General features: G+C 50.1%; 2 long non-coding RNA genes across 2 annotated transcripts in view; one reads left to right on the plus strand and one right to left on the minus strand.

Annotated features, from left to right (window-relative positions):
* The window catches only part of LOC309335166, a 722355-nt gene that overhangs the window by 162440 nt on the left and 544369 nt on the right, over positions 1 to 15546 (minus strand). The window lies entirely within an intron of this gene.
* LOC309335424 lies at positions 7546 to 9178 on the plus strand. The gene is made up of 2 exons (XR_014153493.1): positions 7546 to 8235; positions 8983 to 9178. It is a non-coding gene; the product is annotated as an uncharacterized lncRNA (long non-coding RNA).

Raw genomic sequence — 15546 nt, forward strand, 5'->3', positions numbered from 1 at the left:
CTCTCTTCTGTTGACGTCAGCGAGCTGATGTGCCACGGATGAGATTGCGGGTGGGGGCTGGGGGGGACTAGCATGCAAATGCACGGCGCCCCCCCTCCTTCACAACAGGGCTATTTTACCCTAGCTGAGGAACTAAAGAGGCAAACGTGTGTGTGTGTGTGTGTGTGTGTGTGTGTGAGAGAGAGAGAGAGAGAGAGAGAGAGAGAGAGAGAGAGATATTATTCTGGTCCATTTCAGGGGGCTTCTCCCTCCCTCCCTCCCTCCCTCCCTTTCTCTCCCTCCCTTTCTGATGAACAACTGGATTTTGCTGGCTCTTTCCAGAACCCGGCGGGGAAGATAAACAACTCCCCGAACACGAATATACGGTGTGTGTAGCTCAGACAAAATGGATCCGAGAAGAAGACCGGGGAGGTGGTGGGGATGGACGTAGGGCGAGATTCTCTGCCTGTCACGGCAACCTTTCATTGGCTGTCGCGGAGGGGAGGGGGACGGACAGTGTTGCTGCGAAGAGCCGAGCCTGGTTTGCGAGGAACACGCATGTTTGTGTTTCGAGGCAAATTGGGTGGGGGTTGCCGCCGCCGTCCCCGGGAACAAAAGGCGTTTTGTGTGAAACGTCCTTGCAAGGCGGAGAGTGTCAGATAAAGCTGCTCGCTGCCGCAGCCGCCGACACACACACACACACACACACACACACTCCAGCCCCGCACCGCCTCCGAATGGAGCAATTTTATCTCACAAGGATTTTTCTGTGTGAGTTTGCGGGTCCCGGTGGCTGAAATAGCCTCCTCCTCTCTCCGTGGCGGGAAGGAGAGGAGAACCGGGAGAGCCTGAAACGTGTGTGTGTGTGTGCAACTGATGGGTGTCATGTTCTGGGTGGTGTCCGTCAAAGATCGCTCGGCTTCCAGCCCTCTATTTATTTCGGGGGTGGCGGCAGCGGCGGCGCCGGAGTGGCCTTTGCTTTGCGCTTGTGGCTTAGGATGGGGTTCTAAAGACACTTACTAGGGAGCATGCCCTACTGACCGTAGTGGCACTGATTCCCACAGGATGGCGTGGCCAAGCATCTCCCCAGCTGTAGGCTCCAGATCTCCTTTGGACTTCACTTCCCAGCGCGAGGCGCTGCGCGGCTCCTGAAGCCGCTCTTGGCGCTAAGGCAGAGGTCCACTGGGGCTTGGCTCAGGTCCGGGCAGTCTACAGTGGGGCGCAGTGGTTTGAGGGTCAGCAGCCCAGCCAGCGCCTCTGCATGGGTCCCCCAACATCAACCCCCTGGGTGCAGGTTTCCCCCACCACCCGGTTGCCACATTGCTATTCTGTCTACATCAGCTTCGGTTCCTGACCACAGCGCCAGTGAGTGCACACATAGTTCCATTCATTCCCCCACGACACGCCCAAACTTCTCCTGGCCGACCAGTTTCCCTAATCCCCGTCGTATTTCTGCCCAGGGAGCGGCTGATGGAAGCACAGACGTCCTGGAACCTGGAGCAACCCAACGTGTTCTGCCAAATCTCTTGTGTCCTGGTTTTCGAGGGACGGGGGAAGGGATAGAGACAGATCGGAGTCCTCACCCGCGTGTCTTCTGCTTGGGCAGAAAAGGATTGCTGATTCCAGGCTACAGGGGCGCAGAAGAAGACCACAGTGAAAATCGATGGATGACCCTGCTTTCTGAGCCCCAGATTCCTGAGATTCATCGCCTCTTTGATCACCTACACACGAAATTGTAGCTCCTACGATTTTGTGTGTGGATGGCAATTTCCATGTGCTTTCAGAGGCTGTGATTTTACACACACACTGCGCAAACTCAGAATATGTGAAGTACTTAAAATAATAATAATAATAATAATAATAATAATAATAATAATTAATAATACTTTTGAGAGAAGGGAAGATCCAGGAGAAAAATGGCACACACAGCCCAACGGGAGAGTTAAACCCGAATAAATGGGTCTAAGGTGTAAGTGCCCTCAAGACGCATTTACAACCGGATGAATAGTTCATTTGAAATTATAATACATCAGGATTATGAAGGGGCGTTTGGCGTCCAAGAACGCACACAATTACTTGGGAGTAAATCTCACTGAACCCGAAGATCAGGCTGTCGGATTGGTATCTCGTAGGTTCTGGTGTGAAGACAACGAAAAGCCCCATTGGTTTAAGTGGAGGGTCGATTGTGCGGCCATAGAATCATAGAACTGTAGCGTTGGAAGGGACCCCCGTGGAATGCAGGAATCTCAGCTAGAGGAGTCTCAGACAGATGGCCACCCATCCTCTGCTTGTGTGGTTTTTAACCAGGTGGCACTTATTCCTCAAGGCGAGCGGAGAAGTTTCTGCTGAAACAAAGCGGCTCTCGCGCCTGGTTCGGCGGCTTCCTCGCTTTCGCGCGCAGAGACCATTTCTAGTAGCACGATGCCACCTATGGAATGTACCTGGAATTATTCTTTACCACGCAGCACACATAGCACGAGACATCCTCCTGCCCCACTTCGGAAATACCTAATCCCGGGAGGGAGGTGCGTTTTGGGAATGAGAGGCTGTCACAAAAAGAGCAGCTTCAGAAACTGCAACAGCAAAAAGGAGGAGTAGCAGAAAACGTGGAGGTAGCCGTGTTGGCTGCTGAAAAAATGCGGGAGATCATCTAAGACCTCTGTTGGGCTAATAAAAATGCTACGAAATAGCGCGCGAGGCGCCGAAGAGCCCCGGAAAACTCGAAAGCTTGCGCGTTGTTTTGTGACATTTGGGCACGTAATGAAGGTGTTGCCCTAATGTGGCTTTTGAACCAACAGTGGTTCTTGCTTGTTTAGACCAGCATGGATCTCTAAGCAGTGCATAAACTTACTGTAGCCTGTTAAAATAATAGTTTCCTTTAAAGGAAAGTTTGCATAAATGATACGCTCCAAAATCTGCTTTCAGTATCAGAGCAGGTTCTGACATCAAAGCTAGTGCTGGAGTCCTGGCTGGCATCTGACTAAAGGTTCCTCTGAGCACACACAGAGGACATTTTCTCCATCTCTGAGATATCACAGCCTCAGGAATTATGTACCGACTTGAGATGAGTGAACAAGGGTAGCGGAGTTTCCAGGTAGACTTTCTTTTCAGGCACCTCTCTTTTTGGAGCAAAAATAACGCGACCAGTACCTGAAGGGATCTAAAGTGACGTCCTCGCAGAAAAGAGACTGTGCTCAGGACACTGGGGCTGCCGGCAGAGCTCTAGAATCCAGCGGTTTGCAGCTGTACCCGGGTTCGAATAATTACATTAATTCTGGGTCAGGGTTTTTCTTTTGTCAGGGCGGGGCAACTCGTTCTAGAGGGTGCGAGTAGCGTTACCCAAACCCAACAATTGTCCTTCGGAAAGCAGAGGGGTAGCCTTGGCTGTGTAAAACACACATCTTTGTTCCGCTCAACCGAGGGAGGTAAAGCAAGTAGGACCGGAATACTCGGAGTGGCCACAAGCTGCAAACCACAAATGCGGTTTCCGACCAGGAGCGCAGGACTCTTTCAGGAATGCAAGAGGTTGGATTAAATGACCTTTGTGATCTCTTCCAACTCTACAATTATTCCATTATTCTATTATTTCAGGGGCAGTCACCCTCATCCCTGGAAGGATGAGCTTTCGGGGCACACACACCCCAACTCGCAACTCACTGTTCCCGAACTAGGACGGAGTTGACCCGGAAACCGGGTCCAGGATTCTCCCAGCTGATTCCTGATTATGGGTCCTCTGAGAAACACCGATATTCGAAAGAAGGTCCTTATTGCACTGAAATTGAATCTGCCCCAGTGTGCAAAGGACTGGAAGCTAAGCGCCTTGCGGGAATTGCTTTGGATTTCTTCAGTCACTTCCCTGGAAATCAGTTCTTGAAAATAATTGGAAAGTCGGTCCTTTCCTTTCCTCCTACAACCCAGAGACGAGAACACACACACACACACACACAGAGAGAGAGAGAGAGAGAGAGAGAGAGAGAGCGTCAGAAAAAATCAATTATCTTTCTTCTGTCCTAGTTACAATTTACTGAGGGCTTTTGTGAATATCGAAGCTGAAGTGAACCGTCTCTTCTACGTCTTTGTCCCCCCCTCGCCTCCCCGAAGCACACACACACAGCTCCACGCACCACCAGGCTCCCTTTGTTGTGGCCTGGGCGATTTCCGAAGGCGAGTCAGAATCAAAAGTCTGCAGAAGATCAAAGTCTGCAACAGGCAGCGGAAGTTCGACCGAGGTCCAGGAAACGCCCGCTTGCCTTTGAAAGAATCCCTGGCACGTCGAGAAATCGTTTTTCCTGGCTGCGTAGGCGACCTTTCAGGAAAGTCTCTCTCTCTCTCTCTCTCTCTCTCTCTCTCTCTCTCTCTCTCTCTCTCTCTCTCTCTCTCTCTCTCTCTCCCCCCCCCCCCAGCCTCCAGTTAGCGAGTTCGGGCTTGCAGCTGTGCAGTGCGATCCCACGCGGGTCTGCTCAGAACGAAGCCCCATTGAGTTCAGCGGGCTGTGTGCAACGGTGGATTTGCGCAAGTCCAGCGGAGATCCGCATGTAATTTTCGCAGATTTCGCTGCCGCTACTTACACCCCATAATGTTCCGGAGGTATCACCCGCCCCTCAGGAGGGTGTTTGCGGTCCGTAGAGGGGAGGGGGACCCTGTAAGGACTTGCAGGAGAGTAAGCACTTTCCACTAGTGAAAAGCCGGAACGAGAGGCCAGTTCCGCAGCCCAAAATGTCCTCACTTTATGCTAATAAAAGATCACATTTGAGATCTACGCAACACTCACCAACCTGTTGTTGTTGTTGTTGTTGTTGTTGTTGTTGTTGTTGTTGTTGTTGTTGTTGCAGCAGCAGCAGCAGCAGCAGCAGCAGCAGCGGGACTTAGGAATTAATGATCAGAGATTTTCTTAAAAACCTTACCGCTTTTTCTGATGTACCTATCGACTATACAGAGACATGCATAATATTGAGAGGTTGCTAGAGAATGGAGTTAGGGACGCTCTTTAGAAGCGAATCCGGACCCCCCCCCAATGGCAAGAAGACAGTTCATTCAAAAACAGTAGATGGTGGTGGTTTTGCTTTTTGTTATTCCTCCTCCGGTAGGCACTTCCAGCTTAAACGTGGCAAAAGATAGCGAAGTCTGTGGCACGTCAGAGCCTACTATCTCTGTGGGAAGGACTGTAGCTCAGTGGTAGAACGTCAACGTTGCATACAGAAGGTCCCAGGTTCAAGTCCCCAACATCTCTGAGGGATAGCTCAGTTGGTAGAGCGTGAGACTTTTAATCTCAGGGTTGTTGGTTGGTGCCGCACCGTTAGGTGAAAGATTCTTGCATTGCAAGGGGTTGGACTAGATGACCCTTGTGGTCTATTCCAACGCTGTAAATCTGTGATCTCCGGATCGGGCCGGGAATGCCCCTGTCTGGAGAACCACTGTTGGCCAGCATAGAACCAGCAGGACCAATGGTCTGATTCAGGATACGGAAATTTCTGTGTTCCTAATTAGCTGAGTTAGGCTGAAAGGCAGTGATTGCTCCAAGATTTTGCAGTGAGTTTTATGGTCTCAGTCCAACACTGGCTGTGATGGGTCGGTTAAGGCTGCAATCTCTTCCACCCTAAGCATGCTTAATTCCCATGGAATTCATTCCCGTTGCGGCAAGGAAACGGTTAATCCGCGCCGTTCAAATCTCACTTTAGCCTTGCCCATAGGAGCCAACTCCTATGGTCCCTTGTCCCCCCCCAATTAAATATTTTAGGGGGCCGGTTCCCTCAAAAGTTATGGGGAATTCCCATTCAAATGCTGTTTGTGTGCCACATCATGTGATCGGTTACGTTGGGCAGGGCTTACCTGCCCCCCCCCACCAATATTTGATTCAAGTTGGCACCCCTGGCCTTGATCTCGCAACTGCAAGGGAATATGCTCCACTGAACGCAGCGGGGCTTACTTATAAGTAAAGATATAAAAAGGATCCAGGTTGTGACCTTAGGCAAGCTACGTTTCCAGACTGGAGCATTATAAAAATCACATTCGTCTATTTTACAGGGTTGTTAGGAGATTATTGAGACCGGGTACAGGTGAGGCGCTTGAAGTTACCTAAGGAAGTGCCAAGTATGGGGGATCCGGCACAGCCCCACAGTCTGATGCACGCAAGTTAGGACGGAACAGCGACTCCAGTCGAATTGGAATCCTTGCAGCCGACAGGAAGGCGTTGGCTCTGAGTCTGGCCTGGTCCGGCAGCATCCTTCGCCTGTTTGCTCCAAGGGCCGGTGGCAGGTCATGTGACTTCTGGCCTCTGCCAGTGCACGCAGTTCTAAGACCCAGCAGAAAGTCACAGGACACCCGACCCCTGTGCAAGCAAGAACAACAACAACAACAACCAGGCCTCAGCTGGACGAGAGATGCCTCTTTTATAACTCATCACTTTCCCCACCCAGCATCGTTAAACTGCTCGCTGCTTGACCTTTTCCACTCTCTCCTTTCGTCCTTTCACTTTGTAAGTCTGCGTCTGTAATGGAAGCGAACTGCTTTCGGAGGGAGTACAGTAGTGTGGAAAGCGAGATTAAAAGAACACACACACACACACACACACACACACACAGTGGGTTCCAGGAGTTAGGAGGAAGACATGATCAAGGATCGTTGATATCTCCAGGAAAGTCCTGTGGAACAACATTGCCTTGATTTGGGTGAAGGTTCAACGCGTCTGTGTGTTTGCAGTTGCGTGGAAAACTTTGTTAGTGCTCTGTTTACCTTTACGTTTGTTTTATTTATTATCTGTTATAGTTGCTGGAAAATCTATCTCTCTAGAAAGAGTGATTTCTGCCTGCTTTTCTGGTGCTTAGCTTGTTGCAGGAGAAGGCCAATTCAAGGCCGGGTTCCTTTGCATGCCCAGAATCCAGCCCCTGTTCTTATTCTTATTCTTCTTATTAAAATGTGTATACCGCCTTTCATCCGTAGATCTCAAGGCGGTTCACGTATTTCTGCTCTCTACGAAGACAATTCGCCTTGCACTGATGCAGTTACGATATTGCAACACCTGGTACGACTCTGTCCTCACTCCCCACCGCTTGCCGCATCTATGATTTTGCTTTCTGCGCCTGCCCCAGGGGCTGTTGTTGTTCCACATCTTCGTGAGGTCTTATTGGACGGAATCTGGAATCTGTATAGAATAGCAGACAGCCAGGCCTCAAATCCGTGCCACCACTTGGCTGCAGCCTGGAGGGGAGTATCTTACAGCGGGGTGAGGGAGAGTGGAATGGGAGAAGAAATAACCAACCTGTCCCTATGACTATGCAGAAGGTATGCAAATCCCCTTGCTGTATTAACCAGAACCAGCGTCTACTTCTGAGCTTAGGAGGAAGCCGGGCTTCCCGAAGGCAGGACTTGTTGATTTCAGTGAATATCAGTTTATCTATCTATATAAGCATTGGACGCCAGTAGCAGCCCTTTCCCACCTTCTCTGTGACGTCATGGATTCGTCCACCCAGATTTAGTGAAACTTTTGATCAGCCTAACACAGTTTTGAGTACCTCTCAAGAGTATATAATGTACTCTGGATATGTGATACAAATGCAATACATTTCCCTCACCTCAAAGAACCCTGGGAACTGCAGTTTGCTAAGGTTGCTGGGAATTGTAGTTCTGTGAGGGGTTAACTACAATGCCCAGGAATCTTTTGTGGTAGTGGGAATGTGCTTTAAATTGGCTTTGTGGTGTGTAGGCAGTCAGAGCCTAGCCTTGTGAGAAAGAGAAAAGGAACAGCTCTTGGTCCTTTCTCTCTCGCTCATTAGAAAGAAAAGCCCCTGGACCGGTTCAACGGCAGGCAAAAGTGATTTTGTGGGAGGCAACGCGATGGTCTGTGCCAAGCCTGGAACAGGTGGAGCAACCAGTTAACATGGCAGAAATGAACCACTTCCTTGGGAGGAGAAGGGTATGATTTTCTGAATCTCCCCTTGACTTTCTCCAGAGAAGTGACAGGGATCCATTGGTTCCAGACTTCCCTTAGTGCTCGAACCTGCTGTCAGAATCAGGATTTAACAGTATCCATAAAGCACAGAGGGAATTGCTATTGCAGAGCACACCCAACCCCCCTCCCTCTCTGAATGGCACCCGTGAGAAAGGGTGCCACACACGAGCATGTCCAGAGTTCCTTCCAAGAGCCGCTGAGGAGCCTCACACAAGTGAGACTAGCAGCCATTTTCAGGCTTGCCATTTCTCCTCCAATGTCTGCACTCCCGTGCCGTTGATCAGCGACGTAACATAGAAATCCAACCGGTAATGCTTTCAGATATTCAGATTTAGCGACCGGATTGTGGGGGCGGGGTGATGACAGCCAGAACAGGTGGTTTGACTTCCAGGCACCTTTATTTTATAGGGACAGGTCACTGGGGCTGTTCTAACACGACATGCAGAAGCTGCTCCCTTCCCACTCTGTGTCAATTAATCCTGAATATCGATGATTACCAAGGCGGTTTGGGTAGGCTGTTAAAAAGATGTTGCTTAATGCGGACTAGTTACTTTGCAAGTCTTTTCCGAGTGTCCCCACCCCACCTCCCGCGTCTTGAGCCCCTGCCTTCCGCTTTCGAAGCCAAAAAGGGACTCCAACCAACCACACGACCGTTGGTGGTTTCCTACTTAACAGAAAGCTAGGGAGCGGATGCAGCGCTTTGAGGACGGGCGCTGCCCCAAAACAGGGGGGCGGGGTAGATCTCAGACAGGCTTGGAAAGGGGGAGAAGGAAATCGGCTACAGCTGTGCTCTTCAGAGTGCTGACAGGACTAAGAATGAAACACACACACACACTTCCGGCAGCAGTCTTGTGGTGACATCTCCTTTCGCAGGTAAGAGCGCACAGCCCCGTCAGCGTCTGCACACGTGTCACTCTCTCTGCAAACCGTGGAACTTAGGCAGCATGACAAACTACCTAAAAAAAAGTTGCAAAGTGGGCAGAGCGAAGGGTGAAATAACTATTTGCTCATAACCTCAAATCTCCCCCTCTCTCGCCCTTCTCTGTGCATATCAGCCTCCGGAGCGCTTGTTATCGGAAAGAGGAAGCACCTGAAATCCACGGATCTCGTAAATATTGAGGGTGAAGAGAACAAAAAGCAGCTCAAGAAGTTCGGGAAGACTGGGGTTCACAAGCAAATCCAAACGGAGCGCGAGAACTTCAGGGCAAGATAATTAAAACGGCCTGGATTAGGTGGGCTTTGTGGACTGGGCTCTTCTGAGCGTCTGTTTTGAGGTTGCTACTTGGTTTTAAATAAGGGAACCTAGAGTCGTTTGCAGCTTCTGACCCTGGCACGCAAACAGAATAGGTGTGTTCACTGCGATTCCACCCCCACCCCACCCCCGCTCCCCAAAACTCCCCGAAAGATTTCCCCTAGCTAAATGATAAACGGGAGATGTAGGGCACAGAGTATCGTTTGTACAGAACACAATGCACGCATTTTAGATTAATTAAAATAGTATTGGTGGGTGAAGGGTTATATGGATTAAGTTATGGTCGGAGATAACAGCTGTCCAGGTCTCTCTCCCTCCTCCCGTCCCAGTGCTGTGTGTTAACTGAGATTTGCCACTAGGAACGGTTCCTTCAAAGAGCAGCTGAATCCACGCCCCCCCCCCCGCCGCCGCCACCTTTTGCCTCCACAAGACCAAATAGGAAGCTGTTCGATTAGATTCCTCAGCCAGGTACAATATGGCACAGTTATCTGTTGCCTTTGAAAGTGGAATGTCTCTTGCCTAGAAAAAAAAATAAAAAATAAAAAAATTCCTTCCAGTAGCACCTTAAAGACCAACTGAGTTAGTTCTAGGTATGAGCTTTCGTGTGCATGCACACTTCTTCAGATACACTGAAGAAGTGTGCATGCACACGAAAGCTCATACCTAGAACTAACTCAGTTGGTCTTTAAGGTGCTACTGGAAGGAATTTTTTTATTTTGTTTTGACCATGGCAGACCAACACGGCTACCTATCTGTATCTTGCCTAGAAAGGAAGAGATGGGGTAGGTGGGAGTAATGTTTGTTCTGGCCTGCTTGGGATTGGGAAGTTTCTCTCCTTGCATTTATCAGTGCTAGGTGTGTGTCTGTAGGCAGATGATGCTTGATAAACTAGATTGTCTCTCCAACTTCCCCCAAGGACGTGGGCGCGGTCAAGGGGGGTTCAAGTAAAACAATGGCAATACTTAACTACGGTAACTGACCAATCACGCCGGTTCCGCCCCTCCTACAAAAGTCCTGACCCCCTAACAAAGTAGCCTTACAAAAATCCTGGCTACTCCCAGGCCCAAGGATTTCCATTGCAGGGTGTTTGCCCCACCCCGCGGCGAGAGATGGGCACGAGCATTTTCCTGCGTTTCTTTTAGCAAGAGACTGGGGCTCTTGATTACACAGTCCAAGCCATATGCATTTGGGCTTTTGTATACACAAGACAGGGACATCGCACGAGCTTCTGCACGGAGCTATGGCCCTTCCCGCTGGTCAAGATAGTTTCACAGGATGGTTTCTCCCTTCTAATGCGCCCCATTTGACTGAAGGTTGGAGTCAGAGGACTCCAATTCAATTCGTATCCCCCAAAACAATGCAGATTAATTAATCCGGAGCAAAACAACGAGTGCTCTCTCACTCTCATCGCCATACACTGAAACACAGTGGCCAAGACACCCAGCTCTTTGTGACCCAAGTGTACGGCGCAGGAAACTCACTTCCCATTTCCCTGTAGTGATGAACATGCCCCTAACGCTGGGAAGCTCTAATACTGTAATATTAATCCATATTAGTGGAAACAACGACCTGAGGGCAGGGATGGCGTTTATTATAATCAGATAGCCAAATGCAGAATAAAAGACCGTGATCTAGTCAGGCACATTCGAAAGAAAGAAAGAAAGAAAGAAAGAAAGAAAGAAAGAAAGAAAGAAAGAAAGAAAGAGGCTCTAGCAACAACCACATCGAGTCTCAGTCGGCTGTCCTCAGCCAGCCAATGACCCGCGAGCTGCGCGCCTATTGGCGTAGCGCCTCGCTGGCGCAGACTCAGTGCTCGCCGCGGTCAGTTTCCTTGCGCGTCCGGCGCTGCCTCTGATCTGCTGCGGTCGCCGAGACTCTCTGGCTATGGTCGTTTCTGTGTGTCTTGGCTTCAAGGGAAGGTTCCCGTGGCCGAACAGCGGCGAGGACCGCAGCAGCTGCTTTTCAAGAAGGCGGCGACGGAGGGAGAGAGAGGAGAATGAAAGTAAATATATATTCTGGTTTTTTCCTGGCTACTGTAACAGCAGCCCTAGCTGGGAACAGAAGAAATGCAAGCTTACGTCTTCAAGGAATGTTCACTAGCTGCTTTGGAGCTTCTTTTTCTCTCATCCCACAATTTATTTATTTTTGGGGGTGGGAGAAGAAGTGGGATTTAGTGAGGCTGCGCCTGTCTTTGAGAAATGAAGCTTTTTATCAGTTGTTGCCCAACATGTTAAATAGGGCGGATGTGTTGTTGGCAACGTGGTTGTACATAGACATCCAGCGCGGTCAAGAGCTAGAATTTGGGAAGATTTGGGATTTAAACCCCTTTTCAGCAGTTAAACTTACTGGTGATCCTGCGGCAGTCAGTCACCATCTTTCAGACTGACTTACCTCGCAGGGTTGTTGTTAAAATGGAGGGAAGCATGCAGGCACTAGGCCCTGAATCCCCCTGAGAAGCGACTGAATTGAAATGTAATAACAGAATAACAATATTTTCCTCTCCTTGAACACTTATGACACCCCGACCTTAAAACACGTGGACTTAAATGGACTGACTTAAATGCAAACCTCTATGCAAAACGCCTAAGCTGCAATCGTACTGTACTTGCGCGGGAACAATCCCCACTGAATTCAGTGGCACTTACTTCTGAGTAGGTGACTTATGGGTCGCTTCCAACAAAAAAAAGTACCTAAGCGATTTACAAACAAGTTTAAAGACCCGCCCCCCGCCGCCGCCCAAAGGAGTTCTATATATAAAGCAATACACTTCCATAAAGCCCCTGGCAGTAGGGTCAATGTTCAGTCAGGTATGATGGGATTTGCAGTCAAGTAGCAGACTTTGCGTCGTTCATATAGCCGCCTGCAGGAACCTCTTCTTTCTGAGATGAGCCTAAAAGGAAATTCTATTGAAATCAGCGAAGATTCCCTTGCCACTAAATGTGCAGAAGATTAAGCCAAGGGAGTTCACAATCGGCACATTCAATATTGAGTGACCGCGACCTCAGGTGATGACTTACAGCCACCACCTCATGTCAGTTGGGTCACAGTGCTTTTTAATGGCAGCTTCTTAAACACCCAACTATGAGTCAGCCGGGGAAACAGAGGGTTTTGCTCCCGCAGGTGTGTATCCCTCGCCCCCTCATCTTTATTCCCTCGATTGTGAGTTGATTCTGTTATCAGTAACCCGGGACGGGTGCTGAGTGCTTTACGATCCTTATCGCTTTCCTCTTATAACACGGATGTGTGATTTTACTTTGATATTTGCATTAAACAGATGAGTTGGAGAGATTTGAAGAGCGCCCTGTTTTTAATGGGACAGGCCATTTATGGCAAGACTCACTGCTGATTAGTATGATAGAAAAGCGATTTATGTTCCCAGGGAGTGTGACAAAGGCCCCATCTGCACTATAGATTTAAAACAGCATCCTGCCACATGTGTCCCCCCACTCCAATAATCCTGGGGACTGTAGTTAGTTAACACTGAACGAACTACAGTTCCCAAGATTCTTGGAGGAAAGCCAAGACTGTGTAAAGTGGTCTGATGCGGCTTTAAATATACAGTGCAGATGGGGTCATAGAGAGAGAGAGAGGGAAGGAGAAGCCTCTTCTCCATGGTTTGAACTATAAACTATAGTCTGTTGCCCTCGGTACTTCGTTGGATTCCAGCTCCTGTAAGCCCCAGTCCCTATAGCCAGCGGTCAAGGACGAAGTGATTCGCAGTTAAGCAACATTTGGAAGAAGAGGAATTCCCCACCCTTGCTATAAAGGCAAAATCGATTTTTCAGGGCAACCCTGAGTTCAAAAGTTGAGCCTCTGCGATCTACAGAACTTACCCTCGATTCAGTTAATATAAGATGGGAGCTTTAGCCCTCGATCTTTATCCCGAAGTAAACCCCACAGGATCCAATAGGTCTAACTCCCATGGACCTGCGTGCAATACTGAAGCCCAAGCCTCCACATGAAACCAAGAGCTTTAAACAGGAGACTGGCAACTCGCAACAGGTCTGGATTCATTCCAGAATAACTACCATCCTTTGCTTCTACTGATAAAGGAGGTTTAGAATTTCGACAGAACAGGCGCACTGTGTAAAGTGGTCTGATGGTGAAGTCAGCCTTCTTCTGACCAACCTGGTGCCCTCCAGATGTTTTGGACTACAATTCCCATGAGCCTCAGCTAGCACAGTTGCATATCTGATAGAGGAGTGGCCTGATGGAAGTGGCAGTCCGAAGGATGCGGAGGACACCCGCTGGGCGAACACTGAGATAAGGGGGAACCAGATCTTGCAAATAAGCACTTCAGTAAATCCCAGGGGGTGAGGCCGGCACTCATTTTCCTTCCTGCTGGTGGTCACTGTCTCGCCTCTCCCCGCCGCCTCTTTCTGACTTCTCTGGTGAACTGGACGAGGCTTTTTTAAAAGGCCTTTAAGGGTTGCCCTCTGACTCTGGCGTGGGGTGCAGGGGGTCCCCTTGCCCCCAGGCTGCGGGGGAGGGTCTTGGTTGGCCGCAGCCCAGCCAGGGTCAGCCCTCGTTGACCTCCGTCCCCTCTCGCCCAAATTCCCCCCTTCCAGGTCCCCGCGGCCGGGGGGTCTCCCTCCTTTCCGCTTCATTCTTCTCACACCACCCCTCAGCCCCGGGGCAGCCAAGCGCGTTGATGGGATTGAGCAGAAACCCGCTGGGTCCTGCCTTGGACGGGCCGCCCAGAGACGGCAGCCCCTGGCTCCGAGGCAACGCTGGCCTGCAGGGGAAGAAGGACAGCTCTTCCAGGCCGCCACCTGCTCAAGCCGGCCGGCGCTGCCAAAAAAATAAAAAATAAAAAAGTCCTGCTCAACTCAAGCGAGAACCCTCAGCACAGACTGGGCAGTCACAAGGGCGAGCGACGGGAAGGTCCGGCCCGTCCTTCTTGAGCACCGCTCCTTACGCGTCTGCTGGATGCTACTAAAGCAGGCTTGGTTACAAGAAGGGGCGTCCTTTGAAATGGATTGGACGGGTCCTGCTTCGTGGGGGCGGATGCTAAATACAGCCATGGGAGGTTCGGGTTCCTAGGTTCAGGGTCGTGACCTTCCCTCCGCTTCTTTTGAAGACCAAATTGACAACGCGCGGGCCTTGGCTCTGCTTTGGCCTTCCCGGCCAAGTGTTTTCAACAAATGGAGGACCCCATCGGGTTGGGCGGCTGGGTAGGAGGTGAACTCACTACGAAGCAAGGCAGTGTGGGTGTATGGGGAAACTTAGGGGCGAATCCTGATAAGCTAGGGTTTTTCTTGGAGGGAGGGGATTTAAGATTGCCCAGCTCGTTCCAGGGAAAGCCTGAAGGCGGTGTGAAAGGCAAAGGGGAGACAGCATTGTCTTTCTGCTCCACAAAATTACAATTTATTTATTTTTTTAAAAAGAGAAATATCATAGGATCTGATCTGTTTTAACAAAAATGGTTGCAAGTGGGATGCACATCTGTCCAATAGAACAAAGATTTCAGGAAAAGTAAAAATTTAAGAAATGTAAAATCTCCAGTAACTGAAGAAAAACTAATATTCGGACTGGGATTAAGAATCCCAAGGGCAGGCCAGGGAATGTTTGCTGGGGACATCTCAGTTCTTCAGCAGGGAGAAATTTGCTGACCCCTGTCCACATCCCCCGATCCCAGCTAAGGGCGCTGCTATCTTATGTTGCCCTCTCGGTTTGGTACACTGTGCTCAGACTAGCTTCCTTCCTACCCACCCTAAAAAAACCCTGGGCGTTTGGGTGTCATCAGCACCACGCACTAGCCAACTGAGCTATCCAGGACAATAGCTCTCCCCCGTTGTTGTTCCTCAGACTTATTGCCACCAGCAGCGGAGTCAGAACTTACCGTAGCTATCGTGCCTAGTAGCTATTGATAGCCTTACCCTGAATGGCTTGGCCTGGCTTTCCTCTTTAAAGCCGCCCGAGTTGGTGGCCAGCGCTACATCCCGTTGCAGCGAGTTCTACCGGCAATAGAGACACTAATTATGTGGATAATGATAATGATCATCCTCATCAGATGAGAGTGCCTGTAACTGGCCAGGGTGATGGTTTTCCCCAGACCCAAGCCCTTGCAAAGGCATCTGTGCGTAGCATTTGGTGTTTCGTTCCTCACCCATTCTCCCAGAGGGGTGACGCAGGCTGAAGGGACACGGGTGCGGGGCAGGGGGCACCTTTGCCCCTGGCAGGAAGCTGCGGCTGCCTTGTCCACGTGTCACCTCCCTGTCACTTGCAAAACAGCCCCCGCCCCCTCCCCTCTGCCTCACTCGCAGAGACAGAACGGCTGACAGGAGGAGAGACGCGCGCCGTATTTATTGGGTTAGTCGCGCCCTTTGCCCCCATAAACCACACACCAAAGCACTCACTCGCGACC

This window comes from Podarcis erhardii (assembly GCF_964252035.2).
Source record: "Podarcis erhardii genome assembly, chromosome: 2".
Classification (NCBI taxonomy): domain Eukaryota; kingdom Metazoa; phylum Chordata; class Lepidosauria; order Squamata; family Lacertidae; genus Podarcis; species Podarcis erhardii.